This window comes from Phyllostomus hastatus, unplaced genomic scaffold (genome assembly GCF_019186645.2).
Source record: "Phyllostomus hastatus isolate PE091 unplaced genomic scaffold, TTU_PhHast_1.1 phas_contig_34, whole genome shotgun sequence".
In the NCBI taxonomy this organism is placed as follows: domain Eukaryota; kingdom Metazoa; phylum Chordata; class Mammalia; order Chiroptera; family Phyllostomidae; genus Phyllostomus; species Phyllostomus hastatus.
In genome coordinates, this window is record NW_025333857.1 from 35,871,150 (window position 1) to 35,891,606 (window position 20,457).

General features: G+C 41.0%; 1 protein-coding gene across 1 annotated transcript in view; it reads right to left on the reverse strand.

Annotated features, from left to right (window-relative positions):
- PRUNE2 (prune homolog 2 with BCH domain) overlaps positions 1–20,457 on the reverse strand; it is a 235,404-nt gene that overhangs the window by 35,752 nt on the left and 179,195 nt on the right. The window lies entirely within an intron of this gene.

Consider the following 20,457-nt stretch of genomic DNA (forward strand, 5'->3'; position numbering starts at 1 on the left):
ATCTAGGGTGAATCCTTGTGATATAGGCACTAATCTAAATTTAAACATGATAAACCTTGGTGTTAAAGTTCTAAATTTAGTCCCTCCCTTTCTTTCTTAATGTGACTTCTCTCCACTTCAATCTGGGTCTACCAGACACTTGGAGTTTGCTTACATAGATGATCAAAATCTCCAGAATCCAAGTCAAAACGTTTATTGCCATACCACTATGATAAAAACAAAATTCTATGTTTCTAGTGATACCTGTACTTCTTCATTTATTCAACAAATATGTACTGTCTACTATGAGCTGAGCATATAGAGAAATAAGAGACCGGTCTCATTCTTGTGGTGGAGATGGGACGGTAGGTTTAAAACAATGATGACTATCGCCTATGACTTAATGCGGCTCCCCTGAGCCCAGTATATGCCTGTGTCCTTACCCATCGACTCCACAAATCCCTTCAAAAACACAGCCTCAGGGAGTTTCCTTCTCTGCACATTTGCTGTGGTTTCTACTCTGTATGTTCTCTAAAATGAATCCAGCACTCTAACGGAAAAACTGTGAGCAAGAGGAGGTTAGTGTGTGAGTCAAAGTCAATAATGTATTGGCAGGAACGAGATACATCCTGCCAAACACAGATACTTCACACAGGGTGGCAGCAGACCAAATCATCCATTGGTAGAGGTGGGACTGGTGAGCCAAGAAAAAAAGGCCTGAGGTAGGCACCCGTTCTGAAAGTCCTGGGGCCCAGAGGGATGGATGTCCAGGTTGTCCACGCTGCTGCAGTTTCTCAGACTTCTTTACAATGAGCCCCCATTGTCTGGCATTTTCTGTGTGTGTTCTCCTTGACACTGACTGACCCTGTAGTACTTGTAAAGTGGCAAAATGCTGCTGTTAAGAGCAACTGGATTCAAGTCTTAGTTCTGTCCCTTGTCATATGGCAAGTTACTCAGTTTCCTCAGCAAGAAAGGAGGAAGGATGTGCAATACCTGAAGATGACACCAAAAGAAAAAAATGTCTGTTACTGTAGGAGTTCTTTTTGCCATCTATTGTAATCATCTTCTCCGTTAGCCTTGAAACTTCATTAGGACAAGAACTGCATCTATTTTCTTTACCACTATGTTTCCAGCACCCAGTAGAAGCAGATCCTTTTATACATATGCTGAATTATCAAGGTTGAAATATCTGAAATGCATATATACATTATTTTCTCTAGTCCTCTGCCTACGAATCAACCTAAAAAAAAGATATCATATCACTACCTACCTGACAAAGCACATAAGGGTACTGGCCTTAACTCCAAAATAAATATAAAGGGTTATTAAAAATAGATAGTATCAGTCTTAAATTTTTGTAGGTTTTGTTAAAGTTTGTAAGTTAGGGGCACCATCAGGGAATAATTGAGAGTCCTAGATACAAGGTTATAATTCTGGGTTATAGTTCTACTGTTAGCACTGACAAGCTGATTAACCCTGAGAAAATTAGCTGGCCATCTTTATGATTTTAAATGGAAGTAACAAATTCCTAACATCACAGTAACTGGAAAATACATATGAAAGTACTCTGTAAATTACAAACCATTGAGCAAGTTTGAGGTATTACCTTCCCTCATTTTTAACATAATAGCAGGATTAGTGATTTAATTGAAATAGGTGTCATGATTGGACAAAACATAATTAAGGTTCCTATCATTTGGGTAGTCACCCAGGCAAGGGAAAATTTCAGTACCCATGCAGATCTCCACAGAGCCTGTTAGTGCTACCTTAGTGAATAGGGCCTTTGTCTCTCAATGCTCCTTTGCAACACAGAGCAGAGACCCTGTCAAGACGGTGCTAGAAATTGAGGAGGTGTGAGTGGGGGAAGGTAAAAGCCCAAGGCTTCGGAGCAGGGGGATCAGAGGAGAGGCACTCTCACAAATGCAAAGATACTGCAGAAGGCCTTGGGGACATTTTAGGAAACCCCAGGGACAGTGAGGGAAAGCTGAAGCCGGGCTGCACTGACTGTAAATACTTCAACCACCTTCATACATCAGGGCCATAAATACTGTAGAAATGAAGTGGTCAGAGTCCTTGGTGATTGAACGGAATGGAGTTTTACAACTGGTAATGGAAGCCGCTCAGGATGTGTTACGTAACAAATCAGTCCAGCGTGAAGGGATGTATTTCCCTATCAATCCATAGCACCTACTTAATTTGGGGTTTTCTGTGTACAAAATGGAGCTACCAAAGAGGCTGAGGGAGTTGTAAACACCAGTCTGACTCTGCTATGGCTGACCTCCTGAACAGATGCTCAGCTCCACGTCTCCATCTAGAGGACGGATCCAGAACCGCTTGCAATGGTTTATAATCATTAGAAAGCAAGTATTTCACCCACTCTGGATTGTGGCCTTTGGAGTACATGGTAAGACTGCACTTTCCTGCCTTTTTCCTGTGAAATTAGGGCAGCCACATGACTTGCTTTGGCAACTGAAATGTGAGTGGGAGTGGCAGGTATCACTTCTGGTCAGAAGAATAGGGAGGAAGTGCCTTGGTGGCCACAGAGGGGTCTCTGGCAGGCTGAGTCGGAGTTACAGAGAGGAGTTGAGACCCAGATTAAAACTCGTTGGATAGGTAAACAAGGAAAAAAATTTTTTTCTGTGTTTTTTCCTGAGATACTGGGTTTCTCTGTTACATCTTTTACTTTTATTTTTAAATTATATTTTATTGATTATGCTATTATGATTGTCCTGATTTTCCTCCCTTTGCCCCCTTCTACCCAGCATACCCAAATCCCACAGGCAATCCCCCACCATTGTTCGTAACCATGGGACATGTGTATCAGTACTAATCCATTTCCTATACTCAACTTTACATCCCCAGGGCTATTCTGTAACTACCTATTTGTACTTCTCCATCCCCTCACCTCTTCACCCATTCCCCCATACACCCCTCCCATCAGGCAACCACCAAGAGGCTGTCTGTGTCCATGATTCTGTCTCTGTTCTTGTTTTCTTAGTTTGTTTTTTAGATTCAATTGTTAATAGACATGTGTTTTTTTTGCCATTTTATTGTTCACAGTTTTGATCTTTTTCTTAAATAAGTTCCTTTAACATTTCATATAATAAGGGCTTGATGATGACAAACTCCTTTAGTTTTTGTTTATCTTGGAAGCTGTTTATCTGCCCTTTGTTTCTAAATGATAGCTTTGCTGACTAGAGCAATCTTGGCTGTAGGTCCTGCTCTTCATGGCTTTGAATATTTCTTGCCAATCCCTTCTAGCCTGCAAAGTTTCTGGTGAGAAATTAGCTGACAGTCTCATGGGAACTCTCCTGTAGGTATCTAACTGCTTTTCTCTTGCTGTTTTTAAGATTCTCTCTTTATTTTCCACCTTTGGCATTTTAATTATAATGCGTTTTGGAGTGGGCCTCTTTGCATCCACCTTGTTTGGGACTCTCTGTGCTTCTTGGAATCGCATGCCTATTTTTCTTTACCAAATTAGGGATGTTTTCTTTGACTATTTTTTCTAATAGATTTCCAATTTATTGCTCTTCCTCTTCTCCTTCTGGCACCCTTATGATATGAATGTTGGACCTCTTGAAGTTGTCCCAGAGGATGCTTACACTATCCTCAATTTTTAGGATTCTATTTTCTTCTTGCTGTTCTGATTGGTTGTTTTTTGCTTCCTTATGATCCAAATCATTGATTTGCTTCTCGGCTTCATTCACTCTACTGTTGTTTCCCTGTAAATTGTGCTTTATTTCAATTGGTGTATCCTTCATTTTTGATTGGATTGTTTTTATGCTGTTGAGGTCCTTACTAAGTTCCTTGAGCATTCTTATAACCAGTGTTTCGAATTCTGTATCTGACAGATTGCTTATCTCCATTTCATTTAGCTCTTTTTCTGGAGTTTTAGTCTATTCTTTTGTTTGGGCCGTGTTTCTTTGTCTCCTCAGTTTAGCAGCCTCTCTGTGTTTGTTTCTATATATTAGGTAGAGCTGCTTTGACTCTGTGTCCTGGTGGTGTGGCTTAATGTAGTAGGTGTCCTGTAGGTGTGCCATTGGGCAGAGCCTCTGCCCTCCATGGAAGATCAGCTGTGCAAGGGTAGGATAGTGGTGCTCCAATGTAGTCTATAGCTATCTAGTGGGTGCGCTGGCCCTGAGGTTTCCCCAGTGGTATAGGCCAAGGTCAACTCCCACCTGTGTTTTGCCCAAGGCCACCCTGCCTGAGGTATAAAGCAATCTGAGTCGGCTGCTACTTGTGCTGTGCTTGGGGATTCCCAGGCAAAGCCAAGATGTGAATCCCGGCTGGCTGCTGGTAGTGCCAGGCCTGGGGCTCACTGAGGCCAGCTGTTGCTTTTTTGAGAGGATTTAGGAAATTGTGAGACATAAGCCAAGACCAGCCATTCATGTGGAAAAGCAGGTTGGGTAGGCAGAGCAGAGTCTCTGGGGATCTCCAACGTGGGTCAGTGTTATCCAGGTTGACAGAGTCTCAGATATGGCACTAGCTTGGAGGTTCTGTGCAGGGAGGGTTTAGAAAAGGGACAATGGGTAGATGCCATTGATGTCAGACACTTCAGTTTCTCCCTGTACACCACTGGTGCCTTTCAAGCTGCTACCTTAGTGCTAGAGCTCAGAGAGTGAGTGTCAACAGGTGAGTCTGTGTGTGCGTTCTTTGAGAGGGACTTCCTGGGACTACAGCAATTTCTTCAACTGTCTCAATCCCTGCTGGTTTTTACAGCCAAAAGTTGTGGGAACTTGTTTTCCTGGCACTGGAATCCTGGGCTGGGGGTCCTGGTGTGACACTGGGACTCGTCATTCCCAAGTTGTCCCTCCCGAATTCTATCCACTACACGTGGGTATGGGACTAGCCCATTCCTCATTTGCACCCCTCTTACCAGTGGATGGATGTGGTTTCTTTAATTTCATAATTGTCATACTTCCATTCAACTCAATGCCCAGTGGTTCTGAGTGATGGTTGTTCTATGTTTTAGTGTAATTTTGAGGTGGTTGTGTGAAGAGGTAAGCCATGTCTTCTATGCTGCCATCTTGACCTGAAGTCTACCACATCTTAATCTAGCCATTTTGACTAGTACAGCTGGTGTTTATTGATAGTTTTGAAGGAATATCTGACTCACACTGTGCCCTAATTTGTATAATATATTTTCCATATTGTCAACCCTGGTTCATGTTAATGGCACACATCTTGTCTGTGTTGCTAAAGCATGAAAGAACATTTTTAAAAATGGGGACAAAAGCTAAGAAATGCATCACATTCTTTTAGCTATTCCATAAACATGAGTATTAATATATCACCTTTATGGTTTCTTCACAGCCCTCTAGCAATTGCAAATATGCTTAATATTTTTCTTTATATTGACTTATTTTAGTTAGATTATTTTGAAAGGAATGTTTTTATCACTATTATTTATGGAAATTAGAATCACTCACTTAAAAAAGTCATATAAATTAATATAATAAAAATTAAACAATGCTATTAAATTCAAGGTAAAATCTCTTGGGCTCTCACTCTGAGACTTTCTCTCCTTGTTAAAAAATGTCTGGCAAGGTATAATGCCATGTACAAAGAAAGCCATGTTGTATAAGACAGAACATCCAAAAAGTATTTAATATATTTCCTAATTTAAAAACAAGGATGCCAGAGATAAAGAGTTACTCTAGAAAACTGATTGGAAGCCAGCCCACAGGTTTTTGGACTGGTTATAGGCCCTAGGACCCCACAGGAGAAGTGATCTCCAGGCACTAGAAGAAAGGCCTAGACCAGAGCTTTCTAAATATGGCCTTGAACCCTAAAGAACTGCCTCCTTAATGAAAAGGGGGTAACAACAAACTCTACCTGTTGGCCTTGGACAGCACAGTCAGCCTGAAATCATGGGTGGGAAGTAAAAAGCAACCCATGAGAATTAGAGACACTAACAGTGTGTCAGGCACGTCTCTGTTTATATTACCTGAATGCTGCAGGGATCCCAGTCAAGAAATTAAAATTAAGATTCATCTAGGATGATAAAGACCTAGACCCAGTCCTCGGACTCCAGAAGAATCAACTGTGACCATTGGTAGTGCTACTTTTACAATCTAGTATTCACTGGAAATCTACTTAGGAGAAAAAAAAAAACAACCCTCAGAAAGATAAGCTCATACTAAAAATACCCCCCCAATAAATAAAAAAACCCTATAAACTACACTAGCAAAGAAACACTGTGAGGGATTGCCAGCAGATACAGTAGACAGGAGACTTAACAAAAAAAGTCCTAAAAAACCCCAACACTATGAAAGAGACTGTAATGAATAAAGAGTAAGTTTAAACCTTCACTGTGATAAAGCAGTGAGCTTTGGGGTGTTTGTCCTAGCACGTAGTGATACTTACCCTGAATAGTCACACTGCTTAAAAAAGGAACAGTTAAAAATAATAAAGCAGAAGTGTAGACAATAAGGTCATATGAAAAGATATACCAGAAATACTAACCACAGGAAAGCAAGTATCAATAGTATTAACGTCAAATAAAAAAGCCTTTTGTCAGAAAAGCGTTTTAATAATAAGGAAGTTATTATTTCATGATTAAAAAGATTAATTGGGAAGATGTAATAACCCACATTCAATACGCTTTTAACAACATAGCCTGAAATAAATAAAACTAAAATTAATTGTAAATTAAAAGGAGCAATTAATTCCATGGGAGGATATTTGAATATGCTTCTCAAGAATTTATAAATCAATCTGAAATAATGCATAAGAATATAGAAGATTTGCACAATGTAATGATATAGCTTGATCTAATGGACAGATCTGTACTCAATTAAAAATACACAATTTTTTTAAACTCACACAAACTGACTATGTAGAATCTCTTGTAAAATACCAAAAGTCAATGTTACATGTAGCATATTCTCGGACTTCAGAGCCATATGTCTAGAAATCAATCACAAAAAGACAGTTTGAAAACTGTAAAACACACTTATATCTAACTGAACAATAGAGCCCTGTGTATTAAAACTTGTGAAAGCAGGTAGAGAAATTTCTAGAAAAAAATAAATAGCCTTAAATTCAGATATTAGAAAAAAAATAGATTGAATTAGCTAAGGGTTCAATTCAACACAGGAAGCTGGAAAAAGAACCAGGCCCTTATGTGAACCAATGCTATTTACACTAAATCTGTGCACCCCAAAATGATCAAGAAGGGAAGGGTGACGTAATTGGAATTCTCCAATTTGAAAATGGATCCCATGTGTACTAGTAGATTTTGTGTTTCTCGGACTTACGCTTCTTTCTTTTTTTTTTTAAGATTTATTTATTTATTTTGAGAGAGGGGAAGGGAGGGAGAAAGAGAGGGAGAGAAACTTCAATGTGTGGCTGCCTCTTGCACACCCCCTACTGGGGACCTGGCCTGAAACCCAGGCATGTGCCCTGACTGGGAATCAAACCAGTGACCCTTTGGTTTGCTGCACCCAATCCACTGAGCCACACCAGCCAGAGCGGACTTATGCTTCTTAATAAAGAAGCTAGCAGAGAGTCCACAGCAGTCCTGACAAATGGAGTGAAGGACTATGAACGCAAAACTTTCAGTCATCGTTAAAGGCACCTTCTTGTCTTCAGACTAGGTACAAAGGTGAGCACATTCTACATTTTATATTCTTCCAGCATGTCTGAATCTGGAGGGATTTAATTGTTGTTGAAGGATTAGCCTTGCCTGAGATCAGGTTCTTTCTCATAGGAAATGAGCAGTGAACCAAGACTTGGCATGCACATGCATACAGACAGCATTTTTAGATGGTAATGCTTCCTGACAGGCATGTGCACACAGAAGCCCTTTTGGGCAATAAATCATTCTTATGAGACTGGCAACTAAAAACTACAACCCCAGAGAAGTAGGGTAGCAAGCTAAAACATTCATTGTTCTTTAGAAAATTATCAGCCCTGGCTGGTGTGGCTAAGTGGATTGAGTGCCGGCCTGCGAACCAGAGGATCGCCGGTTAGATTCCCAGTCAGGGCACATCCCTGGGTTTCAGGCCAGGTTCCCTGTAGGGGGTGTGCAAGAGGCAGCCACACATTGAAGTTTCTCTCCCTCTTTTTCTCCCTCCCTTCCCCTCTCTAAAAAATGAATTAAAAATATTGTTAAGAAAATTACCACATGGCTATGCTCTTATATTTAGGGAAAATGGTTACATAAAGAAAACGTTCCTTCATTGTCAGAGTTCCAAAATTCTCTTGGCTGGCCTCTAGTCAAGCAAGATATACAGAACTGATAAAGTTACTTTCTATGGAAATGGAGATAAAAGAAAAAAAAGAAAAAACAAACAAAACCTTTCATGAGGTGCTTGCCTTCCTTTGTTAAGTACATAAATTAGCCCTTTAAAACCCAATGGTTGGAGGGTTGCCATTTCAGGATTCTTGTCTGATAAAGGAGGCTGCACAATTTGAGGTAAGAGTGCATGGCAGTCTGTACGCCCCAGGGCACTTATCAAATTACTCAAGAGGAGGCAAGGCTGGGTTTCACACTCAGCTTCATCAAGCTGATACGAGGAAAGGATGGGAGCTTAGGTTCCATCACAGGAAGCTGAGTTTGAGCCCATGAAATGAGGCCTTTGGCAATAATTAAGCTACCCAGCTGGGCCTCACTCACCCTAGAACAGAAGGGCTGTGGACCCCAGTAGTCAGCTGCTGAGGAAGATAAAAACAGGGGTGAAAATAAGGAAAGTAGACGACAGTAAATGAAAGTAAGGCAAGCACTGGGCACTCACCCAATAACCACATTCTCTAGGGATTTTGCAAAACCCCACAAACCACAGCCATCTGTTCTCGAAGGAGAACACTATGCTGTCTCCTTACCCAGGGCTGGATTCTAAAACTGTGTAGGCAGCAAAAATCACTTGTAGCACAAACGGCCCTTGGATAAGTTCTTGAATTATTCCCTGAAGTGTAACATATGTACTTGTGTGTATAAACTTCTTTACAGTAAATCTGATTAACCCTAAAGTTTGAGGAATGGTAAGCAGGGCTAGAAGGAAAACTTAAATACCATTTAAAGAATTTGCCTTTGAGATAATAATTAAATTCTTGGTTGTGAATGGGGGGTGCATGGAGGGCAGACACTCCTAAGGCTTAGCGCAGGGCCTACCTAGCACGTGGTGGAGAGGACTAAATACCTTTTGAACAAACGCCCTGAGTTAGAGATGTGAAGACACCTGCTCTTCTAGTAAATGTTCCTCCTTCTCGCCACTTATTGGAACGTGATCATCAAAATTCTCTACCAACAAGTTACTTTTGATAATAAGTTTTTGTGAAAACATTATTTAGAAATGTTAGGTGACTCTTACTGAGGTGAATTATAAGGAAGTAAGTGCTGTAAACTTAATATAGGTCAAGCTCACTCAGTGTAGATTACCTAGTGCCTTCTCCCTTAACAATACAAGCTCCTCTCAGACAGTATTAGGAGCAGGTGGGGGTGGGCAAGGCTAAGCAAGGATGCGGTTCTTAGGAAGGGCGGGGGAAGAGAAGCGCACCACCATTAGTCTTCAAAATGAGGATAAGTCCTCAGTGCCAGGAGCAGCAGCTTCTGTAGCAGTCTCAGCACAGACTCCTGGAACCCTGCTCCCCCACCCCTTCAGCAGCTCAGCACCACCCGGTATTGGAATTTCTTTGTGCAGACCAGTCTGTAAATGCCTCCCTGCCCTAATCTCCTGCCCAAAGAAATACACCCCTGCTCACCAGGGTTCCCCTCCTCTGCACAGTGCGATGCAATGGCTTCGCTGTCTTAGGTTTAGTTTCTTCCCCTAAGTCATTCAAGCGCATGAACAATCTGGCATCAGAAATACGAACAACAGGCACCTACACACTCTTCCAGCTGCTGCTCCAGCAGTTATATCTGCTGCTGTGCAGGGCGTGGTAGAGGACTGCAGTCTTTAACTTCTCTAGAAGGGGAGTAGGCAATGTTTTTCTGTAAAGAGCCAGACACTAAATATGTTCAGCTCTGCAGGCCACACAGTCTCTGTCACAGCCACTCAGCTCTCTGCCGCGCGCACAGAGTAGCCGTAGACAATATGTGCCCGAAGCGTGTGGCTGCATCCCAGGAAAACCTTGGGGACAATATGGGTGGGAGGCTGGCTTTGACCAGGGGCTCCAGTTCGCTGACCTCTACTGTGGATTAAATCAACTTGAATAAAATGTATTTTCTCAAAGTTGGCTGTATTTTAAAAGTTGTAAAGCTTCAATATTTTGTGCCAGTGGCCCCCCAATTGTGGCTGTGTGAGTATAAAGTGTATAAATTAATGACATCTGGGGCTGTACTTACCAACATTTTATATGCAGTAAGCACAGAATACTCACAGATGTAATACCAAGATATATGCAAAAGATGTTTACTGTAAAAAAAAAAATCCGACTTCTTTTGGAGTAGTATCAATTTGATGATGGTACACACACGACATGGTTGAACTTTTCTCTAATCACTGCACCCCAACTGTACTATGTTGACGCTCCCTTTTCTACGTCTTGTTATCTTGTCGCTTTTGGTTATAAAAATCCAATTCAGTTAAACACTGCTCATCGCTCTGGCAGTTATAGAACAGCCACAGGGCCGTGAAGCACAGCACAGGGAACAGAGTCAGTGACACTGTGACAACTCTGCATGCTGTCAGGCGGGCACCAGACCTATTGGGGCGATCACTTGGTAAGGTATGTAAATGTCAAGTCACTGTGTGGTGCACCTGACACTAGTATAATGTTGTATCTGTTGTCAAAAATAAAAATAGAACTAGAAAAAAAATTTTAAAAAGGTAAAAATAGATACAACTGCTAATTTCTCATCTTAAAATTTTATCTCTTTCACTCTCCTACCTGGCACTGTCCAAAGTTATGCCTCAGAAAATTTGGGATAGGATGGGCTCTTCCATCCCTCCTACTCCAGCATCTTAGAGGCTAGAGAAGGCGCTAGGTGGGTGGGCGAGGTGGGGGCTGGGGAGAGGCTGGACTGGTTTTTGATTCTTCTTCCCAGTCTGGCCTTGGGGAGGGGGGTTGGTTCTCCCTGTCTCTCTCTGCCTGTTCATCCTTGTACGAGCTCCTCGAGGGCCCACGGGGCCTCCCCCCTGCCCACTTCTCTCTGACACGGGAGATTGGACTTGGCTCCACATCCTCACCCTGTCCTCAGGGGCTGGCACAGCCTCAGGTTGAGGCCTTCCCGCCCTTTGTGGTGGGGCATGAGTTTGCTAGAGTTGCCAGAACACAGGACCACAGGCTGTGTGGCTTAAACAACAGAAATGTCTTTTCTCACCATTCAGGAAGCTGCACGTTGGAGACCAGGGTGTCGGCAAGGTTTGTTTCTTCCGGGGCCTCTCTCCTTGGCTTGTAGATGGCTGCGTTCTCCCACTGTCTTCACGTGGTCGTCGCCCTGTGTGTGTCTGTGTCCTAATCTCTTCTTATAAGGAGGCCAGTCATATCAGATTAGGACCCTACCTTTAATGACCTCATTTTCAGTTAATTACCTCTCTAAAGGCCATGTCTCCAAATACAGGGAGTCAGTACTTCAACATCTGAACTGGGGGAGTCGGGGGCATAATTCAGCCCATAGCAGGTGGGGTACAACAAAGTAGCTCAAGTCCACTATTGTCCATGGGGTCACAGAACTCATAGGATGCCTGTGCCCCCCTGCTCCACCACACAGTGACAGTGCAGGTCACCCCACTGTGCCCTGATATTCTTTTCACTGGCTCAAGAAGGCTCAGGCCAGACTCACCAGTCTGCTGCCCCAGCACACATCCAACTGGGATAGAGATACTTTGCTCCTTTGTGGAAGGTATGCTGAGCCTCTCTCTACCTGGGAGACAGGAATTTTTACTTTTTATTCACTTTCTCTTCTGTGTTGCTTGAGTTTTTAAAACATAAGTATGTGCAACATTTTAAAATAAAGTGGTAATTTAAATATAATAAGATTCGATCATAATTTCTAGAAATTTTCACTTGGGCAAATTCAAGTTCATGTTAGAAAAATATTAAGTGCTCAGGAAATAGTAATTTCAGGGAGTTATAAGTGGTAATATTATGCTGTCACATCCGACTGTCATATTATCAGGGCTCTTGAATGTTTTCCAAAATAAAGTGTAGAAAGCAGCAGGCAGAGCAAAGCACATCAGCTGAAATATCAGGACCTAGCCCTTCACGACAGAGGTGTCACTGCCCCTTTCGGCCGCATGGCTATCATAACTGTTCATCCTCACAAGTATGTTTTGCAGGTCTGATCTGTGCAAATAGTGGGGGTATTAAAATAAATAAGAGTCAGCTACTACCTGCTCCTCATGGCAGTTGCTGATTCGTCTCTTGCAATAGGGTGCTTTAAATTTATCCAACTGCACCCTTGTTTTTCAGTATCTGCACTATAGTTTCTTTTCTAATAGTCTATTCTTTTCACATTCTTTCCTTTCATACTGCTTCTTTGTTTACTTTCTTAGATTTGCAGGTTTCTGTTTTTCCATTTTGGATTTTGTGTCTTTAATTTTTTTTTTTTTGCTTCTGAAAATTTCACTGTTTTATTTATATTCTTCTTTTCTTTAAAGGAAAAAAAACCCCTCCTTGATTCCTTGCAGTATCACTGACTCCAAAAGTCTATACTTTTGAAGTTAACAATTTTTTTGATGACATTCCTTTAGGGCATCATTTTCTGTTCTCTCTTCCCCAGCTGAAAAATCTGGGGCAGAGAATGGAAACATCTCCATCCTGATGGCCTGACTGTCAGCTCCTACAGGGCCAGCTGGTGCTACCCTCCTCAGAGGATGCCCCGGGGCTGGGGGTGCTGCCCAGCACCTAGTGAGCATTGGCTGAATAAATACATGAGGAATGCCCCAGTGTTCTGTGCCTTTGGTAACGCCATCCCATTTCTGTATTTTGTTCTTGGTGGGCTCATTGTTCCTTGCTCTCATCTAGCATAAAGTTGCTTTATCTTTTCATTCCCACCCAGTCACTGGCTGTGGTTTAAAACAGAGTCACCCTCAGACCCCAGTGACCTCAGGAAGCAGGCTGCGGCAAGATACGGCATATTTCTGGAAGGCACTCCCACGGTCAGTTCCCTGTGTGCTCAGGCCTTTGACAGATAGGGACAAGCACAGAAACAGACTCACAAGCAGGATTTGTATCTGAGATCTCCCAGCTATCCAGGTGGTGAGAAAAACACAGCAAGGGCACTTTAGTCATTTGTTTAAGCGCAAGTTTCCCAAAACCTGTGGCCAGAGAACATCCATAGATCTAGGCAACAGAGCCTATGCCAAGTGGGTTTGGAAAACACTATATTATGTCTTCCTTTTGGGACTTTATAATACACATGAACCTGTCACAAACTCTATGTCCTACAGAAAATGAATTTGATTTTGTTTATCTCGTTTTAACCAAGAAATCTTTCCTTCTTTCTTCTTCTCCTTTTCTTTTTTCTCTTTCTCTCTCCTTCCTCCCTTCCTCCCTTCCTCCCTTCTTCCTTCCCCCTCTCCTTCCCTTCTTTCTTTCATTTGTTCTCTCTTTCAGGGGAAGCACAACTCCAAGACAAGAACCTAAACTGCTGTATAGTAGTTTTAATTTTTCCAGAAAGGGTACAAAATAGCAGCTGAAGTCTTGACTCTGGAATCAGACTGCTGACACTTGAATGTGGGCTTTGAACTTTTAAACTGCTGACCTTAAGAAAGTTACAGAGTTCCTAAGTGCCTCAGTTTCCTCATCCCTAAATGAGGAAACTAACACTTCCTACTTGGGAAGCTGTAAAAATTAAATGAGTTGGTTTGGGTAAGGATAGAGAACAATGCCTGGCACATTGGAATTGATGCTACAGAAGGGTTAAAAATTGTGCTAGCTATTATTTCAATGATTTTGGTAAAAATTAGAATAGAAACATGGTTTCCAAAAGCAAGTGCCTTGGGTTCTATGAGAATTTTTGTTTGCAAAAAGAGAAATATCCATCTTAAAATTCATATGGAATTTCAAGTGAATTCAAACAGTCAAAACAATCTTGAAAAAGAAGAACAAAGTTGGAGGTCTCCAACTTCCTGACTTTAAACTTCTTACAAAGCTTTAGTAAACAGGAGGATACAGTCCAAGATAGGGAAATAGGTGGATGCTGAATTCACCTTCTCCCATGACCACATCAAATTCACAACTAAATTATTGAACAATCAAGCTGGACACAAGACTAGCTGAAGGGAAGGCTTATAACTAAGAATTTACAGAAGAAGTCACATCAAGACTGGTAGGAAGGGTGGAGATGTGAGATGTGCTGTCCCCACACCCACATGCAGCAGTTGAGAATCTGGAGGGATATCTCAGCTGCAGAGGTCCTGCCTGAGGTGTGTGGGGTCTCAACCCCATGCTGGCCTCCTAAACCAAGAGCACCAGTGCCAGGAAGATAAGCCCATATAACATCTGGCTGTGACAATCAGTGGAAATTCATTTACATAGGGGAAACAGAAGGCTGCTGGAAACCCAGGCATCCTCTTAAATGGCCTGCACATAAATTGTTATTCACAGACACTCACCAGGGGCTCCAGTGAAGGGATGGCAGCTTGGAGGGTGCCCGAGTCATATGCGCAGAGACTGAGTTGTGTGTCTTTGGGGAGAAGGGTAGAGGGACAGCTGCCAATGTTCCTGTGTTGAGTCCCTCTCCCACAATGCCCAAAGATATCATTTTTCCTAAAGGGATCAGCACCCCCTTAAGGCATTAGCTCAGTGAGCTACACTGGCCCTGCCCTGATAACTCTCAGAGGCCCTGCCCTATCCAATTGGACCGTGGCTGTAAACTCCGTCAGTGGCAACCATCCTGAGCTGAACTACATTGCAGTCTTTCTTAAAAATGTTTCAAGGAATTTGGGGCAGCCACTGGGGGTACCAGAGACACACAGGAAGAAACTGAGTTATGTGACTTTAGGTCCAGGGCCATTTTCCTATATGTCTGACACACACTACCTTTTCTGTGTTAAACCCTCCTTCCACTTATCTTAATCCCAAATCTTAATCTCCTTTAGCTTGATGAACTCTTCTAGCTCCATCCTGATGACTCCCTGAGAACACTGCTATACTATCAAGGTCCACAGGCCCAGGAGGATGGCAGCTGGTCTCAGGATACCCTGAGATTTTGGCTGCATGGCCTCAGACCCAGCACTGGCATTTAGTTTGATTCTATATTAACCTGGTAGTTATCACTCTCCCTTATCTGGTGACTCCCTGAGAACCTGCCTCATGCAACTCACATATCTCCTGAGGTGCTTTCAGTGCCGAGCCAAATCCTCACAGCCAGCCAGCCTGAGGTTAATCTCACCCACAACATCCAACAGCAATCAAGGCTCAAATACAACAGGAATGTATGCATAACACACACAGGGAACAATCATGGAGCACCCAGCTCAGGGGACCAGGGAGACCGTGGAACTGGGCCCCGAAGGACACCAAGTATATAAGGCCACACTACTAAGACTGGGAAACACAGCACCTCTACCTAAGACATTAGCTAAGACATAAAAATTAAAAACGGAGGGCAGTTGAAGGGACCTCTGGGACAACATCATCATGGGGGTACCAGAAGGAGGTGAGAGAGAGCATGGGATTGAGAACCTCTCTGAAGAAATAATGACAGAAAATTTCCCTAACTTGGCAAAGAAGGAAAACACAAAAGTCCAGGAAATGCAGACAGTCCCAAACAAGATTAATCTAGAGATGCCCACACCAAGACACATCATAATTAAAATGGCAAAGGTTAAAAATAAAGAATCTTAAAAGCAGCACAAGAAAGACAGTTAGTTACCAAAAAGGGAGTTTCCATAGATTGTCAGCTGATTTCTTAAAAGAAACTTTTCAGGCCAGAAGGGATTGGCACGAAATATTCAAAGTGATGAAAAGCAAGGACCTATAACCAAGATTATTCTACCCAGCAATGCTATCATTTAAAATTGAAGGAGAAATAAAGAGCTTCAAGGTCAAGAAAAAGCTAAAAAGAATTCATCACCACCAAATCACTATTACAAGAAAAGTTAAAAGAAATTCTGTAAGAAAAAGGAAAAAAAGGACATAAATATCAATAATAAAATGGCAATAACTACATGTCTATCAATAATCACTTTACATGTAAATGTATTAAATGTTCCAATTAAAAGACAAAATGTAGCTAATTGGATAAGAAAACAAGACCCATATATATGCTGTCTACAACAGACCCATTTCAGATTCAAAGACACATACAGACTGAAAGTAAAGAGATGAAAAAGATATTTTGTACAAATAGAAACAAAAGAAAAGCTGGGGTAGCAATACTTATATTAGAAAAAACAACTTCAAAATGAAGGTATAATAAGGGACAAAGAAGGATATTACATTGCATAATGAAAAAGGGATCAATCCAACAAGAAGATATAACCCTTGTAAACATTTATGTACCCAAAAGAGGAGCACCTAAATATATAATGCAAATATTGATGGACATATAGGGAGAAATCAACAGTAATATAGTCATAGCTGAGGACTTATAGATCTATCCATTTGAAATCAATGGATAGATCTTCCAAACAAAAAGTCAACATGGAAGATAGTAGCCTTAAATGATGTACTAGATCAGATGGATTTAGTTGACATCTTCAGAGCATTTCACCCGAAGCAGCACAGGTCATTCTTCTAAAGTGCACATGGAAAATTTCCCAGGATACACCACATATTATGCCATGCACAAACCAAGTCTCAACAAATTTAGGAACATTGAAATCATATTAAGCATCTTCTCTAACAACAATGGTATGAAACTAGAAATCAATTACAAGGAAAAAACTAAAAACACACAAACATAAGGAAGCTATATAACATGTTACTAAACACTGAATGAATTAATGATGAGATCAAGGAATAAATAAAAGAAAAATACCTTGAGACAAATGAAAATGAAAACACAATTCAAAATCTATGGGACATAGTGAAGGCAGTCCTAAGAGGGAAATTCATAGCATTAAAGGTCTTCCTCAAGAAACAAGAAAAATATCAAATAAATAATCTAAGCTTATACATAAAGGACTAGAAAAAACAACAATAAACAAAGCCCAAAGTGAACAGAAGGAAGAAAATAATAAAGATCAGAGCATAAATAAATAAAATTGAGTCTAAAATAACAGTATTAAAAATTAAGTAAAAGAAGTCACAGAAAAACAAATATTATATGATTTCACTTATATGTGGAATCCAATGAACAAAAGAAGGAAACACACACACAGAAGCAGAGTCACAGATGGAGAGAAAGAGCTGATGGCTGCCAGAGGAGGGGGTGTGGGGGTCTGGGTGAAAAAGGGGGAGGGATTAGGAGGTACAAACTGATAGTTGCAAAATATTCATGGGATGTAAAGCTCAGCATGGAAATATAGTCAATAATATTGCAAAAACTATGTATGGTGCCAGGTGGGTACATGAATTATCAGGGGGATCACTTTGTAATACATTATATAATTGCCTAACCATTGTGCTGTATACCTGAAACTAATATAAAATAATAAAAATATTCAAAAAATATTACTCATATCCTAATATTTAACATTATTCATATATCTTAATATTATTCTTACTATTATTAGAAGATTTGGGGCTAAACTAAGCCTCCCATATTCACTGTGAGTTTCCAAGGTGGTCATGGAACCCTGAATCAACTCTTAGACTCAGCACGGGAGTATGACAAATGAAGGATGGGGCCAGTCACCGACCATGGGACCAATAGGAATTCTCAGCACATTCACTGTCACATTCCTCAGGTCACTGTTATGAGCTGGATTTTGTCCCTCCAAAATTCATATGTTGAAATCCTAACCTTCAGGAACTCAGAGAGTGAGTGTACTTGGAGATAAGGTCTTCAGAGGGGTAATTAAGTAAAAATAAGGTCATCATGAAGACATGGGGAAAAGCCATCTACAAGCCAAGGAGAGAGGCTTCAGAAGAAATCAACCCTGATGACACCTTGATCTCAGACTTCTAGCCTCCAGAATTGTGAGAAAATAAATTTCTGTTGTTTAGGATTTCCAGTCTGTTTTCCTTTGTTATGGCAACCCCAGCAAATGAATACAGTATCTGATCACTTCAATGGGCACACCCAGTTTCAAGAAGAATCTTAGCTCTGATAATGAGGGGGCATTATCAGTCCTTCCCTTCATCTTTTAAACTACAAAGCCCTGCTGCCTAATGCTTGTAGCAATTTTTTATCAGCTATGTCTCCCCAGGCAAGGGAAACAAAAGACAAACAAATGGGATTACATCAAACTAAAACATTTTTGAACAGCAAAGAAAATCATCAACAAAATAAAAGACAACCCACAGAATGGGAGAATATATTTGCTGATACATCTGAAAAGGGGTTAATATCCAAATTTTATAAAGTACTTACAAAACTCAACAACAAGAAAACAAACAACCCAATTAAAAAATGGGCAAAGGACCTGAATAGACACTTCTCCAAAAGGAACATACAGATGGCCAATAGACATATGAAAAGATACTCAATGTCACTAATCATCAGAGAAATGCAAATTAAAACCACAATGAGGTATCATCTCACACCTGTCAGAATCACTCTCATCAATAAATCAAAAACAACAAGTGCTGGCAAGGATGTGGAGAAAGGGGAACACGTTTGTACTGGTGGTGGGAATGCAGACTGGTGCAGCCACTGTGGAAAGCAGTGTAGAGATACCTTAGAAAAGTAAAAATGGATCTGCCTTTTGACACAGTGATCCCACTTTTGGGAATATATCTGAAGGAATCCAAAACACTAATTTGAAAGAAGATAAGCACCCCTATGTTCATTGTAGTGTTTTTTGCAATCATCAAGATATGGAAGCAGCCCAAGTGTCCATCAGTAGATGGATATCAATGGATAAAACAACTATGGGACATTTACACAATGGAATACTACTCAGCCATAAAAAAGAAGGAAATTTTACCCTTTGCAACAGTATGAATGGAACTGGAGAACTTTATGCTAAGTGAAATAAGCCAGTCAGAAAAAAGACAAATAAAATATGATTACACTCATATGTGGAAACTAATGAACAAAGTGAACTAACAAGGAAAATGGGAAGAGATTCATAGGTGGACAGCAGGATGACAGCTCTAGGAGAGTGGGGGAGTCAGCGGGTAGAAGGACTGAGCAAAAAGGAAAAAGGACTCACGGACATGAACAACAGTGTGGTGATTGCCGAGGGAAGGGAAGTATAAGGGGACTAAATGGTAATGGAGACAAAAATACAACAGAGATTAAATCAAGACTGAAAAAAAAAAAAGAGCTCTGCTGCCTGTCAGATCTGGAGGGAGAGAGAAGCCAAAGTCGGGCCCCTGAGACTGAGAAAAAGAAGCCATCCACTTTACTTACTCATGCACCTGCATAGTGTAATCACATTCTATGAAACTAATTTATGAGACTTGATTAATTTCATACTCTCTGAGGGATATATTCAGAAACCATACAGCTATGCCAACAGGGAGATCTGTTTCATTTAGCTATTTCACACTGGTATGTCTTCATTGTGCAAATGTGGACAGTTGTTTAGAGGGAAAATGTGCTTATGTTTCTAAATAATTGTTCTTCACAGACTTACAGCATTACATGGAATTTTAAGACTCCGTCTGGTATATCACTTACATTTTCTAATTACCAGGTCTTGGTGGTGAATAAAAGTTAGTAGTACTTGAAAATAAAATTAACAGCTTAAGATCAGCCACCTATCAAACTAGTCAGAAACAAACCTTTAGCTTATAAATTGGTAAATGCCTAAAAAATTTTGTCCAGTCTCAGGTTTTATGTCAAAACTTAACCTTTGATGACCCCTGAACTTATTCTAATGCACAAAGAAAACTCCCCCATGACCAGCCCAGAGATGGGGCTTTATTCCATCCTGAGCTTGCTTTTTTCAGTTACCCATACTGACCTTTCCGTGAATCAATAGTCACTTAGCTCTCCTCTTTTCTCCATTTACCTGCGCTACTAACACTCATATGCTCCCTTAAGACCACACTATGTCGGTTTTACTCCTGTTTTAAGAAGAGCTATTTCTAGAACTTCTAATTTCATCAACCTTTCCTGGGTATTTCTAGGAGTTGGCCATAGAAAAATGTAATTGCTATGTGTAATTTTATTTTTATTCCTCTGTGGTTCTTTTGCTCCATGGACAATGGTGGCTTTATCAATGGGGCTTCCTTGTTGGGTTTGGACAACACTAAATCATGCTTTTTAGGGCATTATAGAAAGCCTGTGTTTCTCTCTGAATTTTTGGATTGGAGGGGACTTTGAAAGATCTCTTGTCTGCAGGCAAAACTACACCTAAACAATTTTGATGTCCTACCTAGGGTTTCCAAACCAGTTTCCCACAAGCTTTGGCAGATCTAGCTTCTCTAGTACTCACGGCTTCCCAGGCTATTTTTTTCTGGTAGGAGTTCAACAGACATTTCAGTCCTAGAACCGTATGTAAAGTGTTAAACTAGGGGAGGATGTATTAC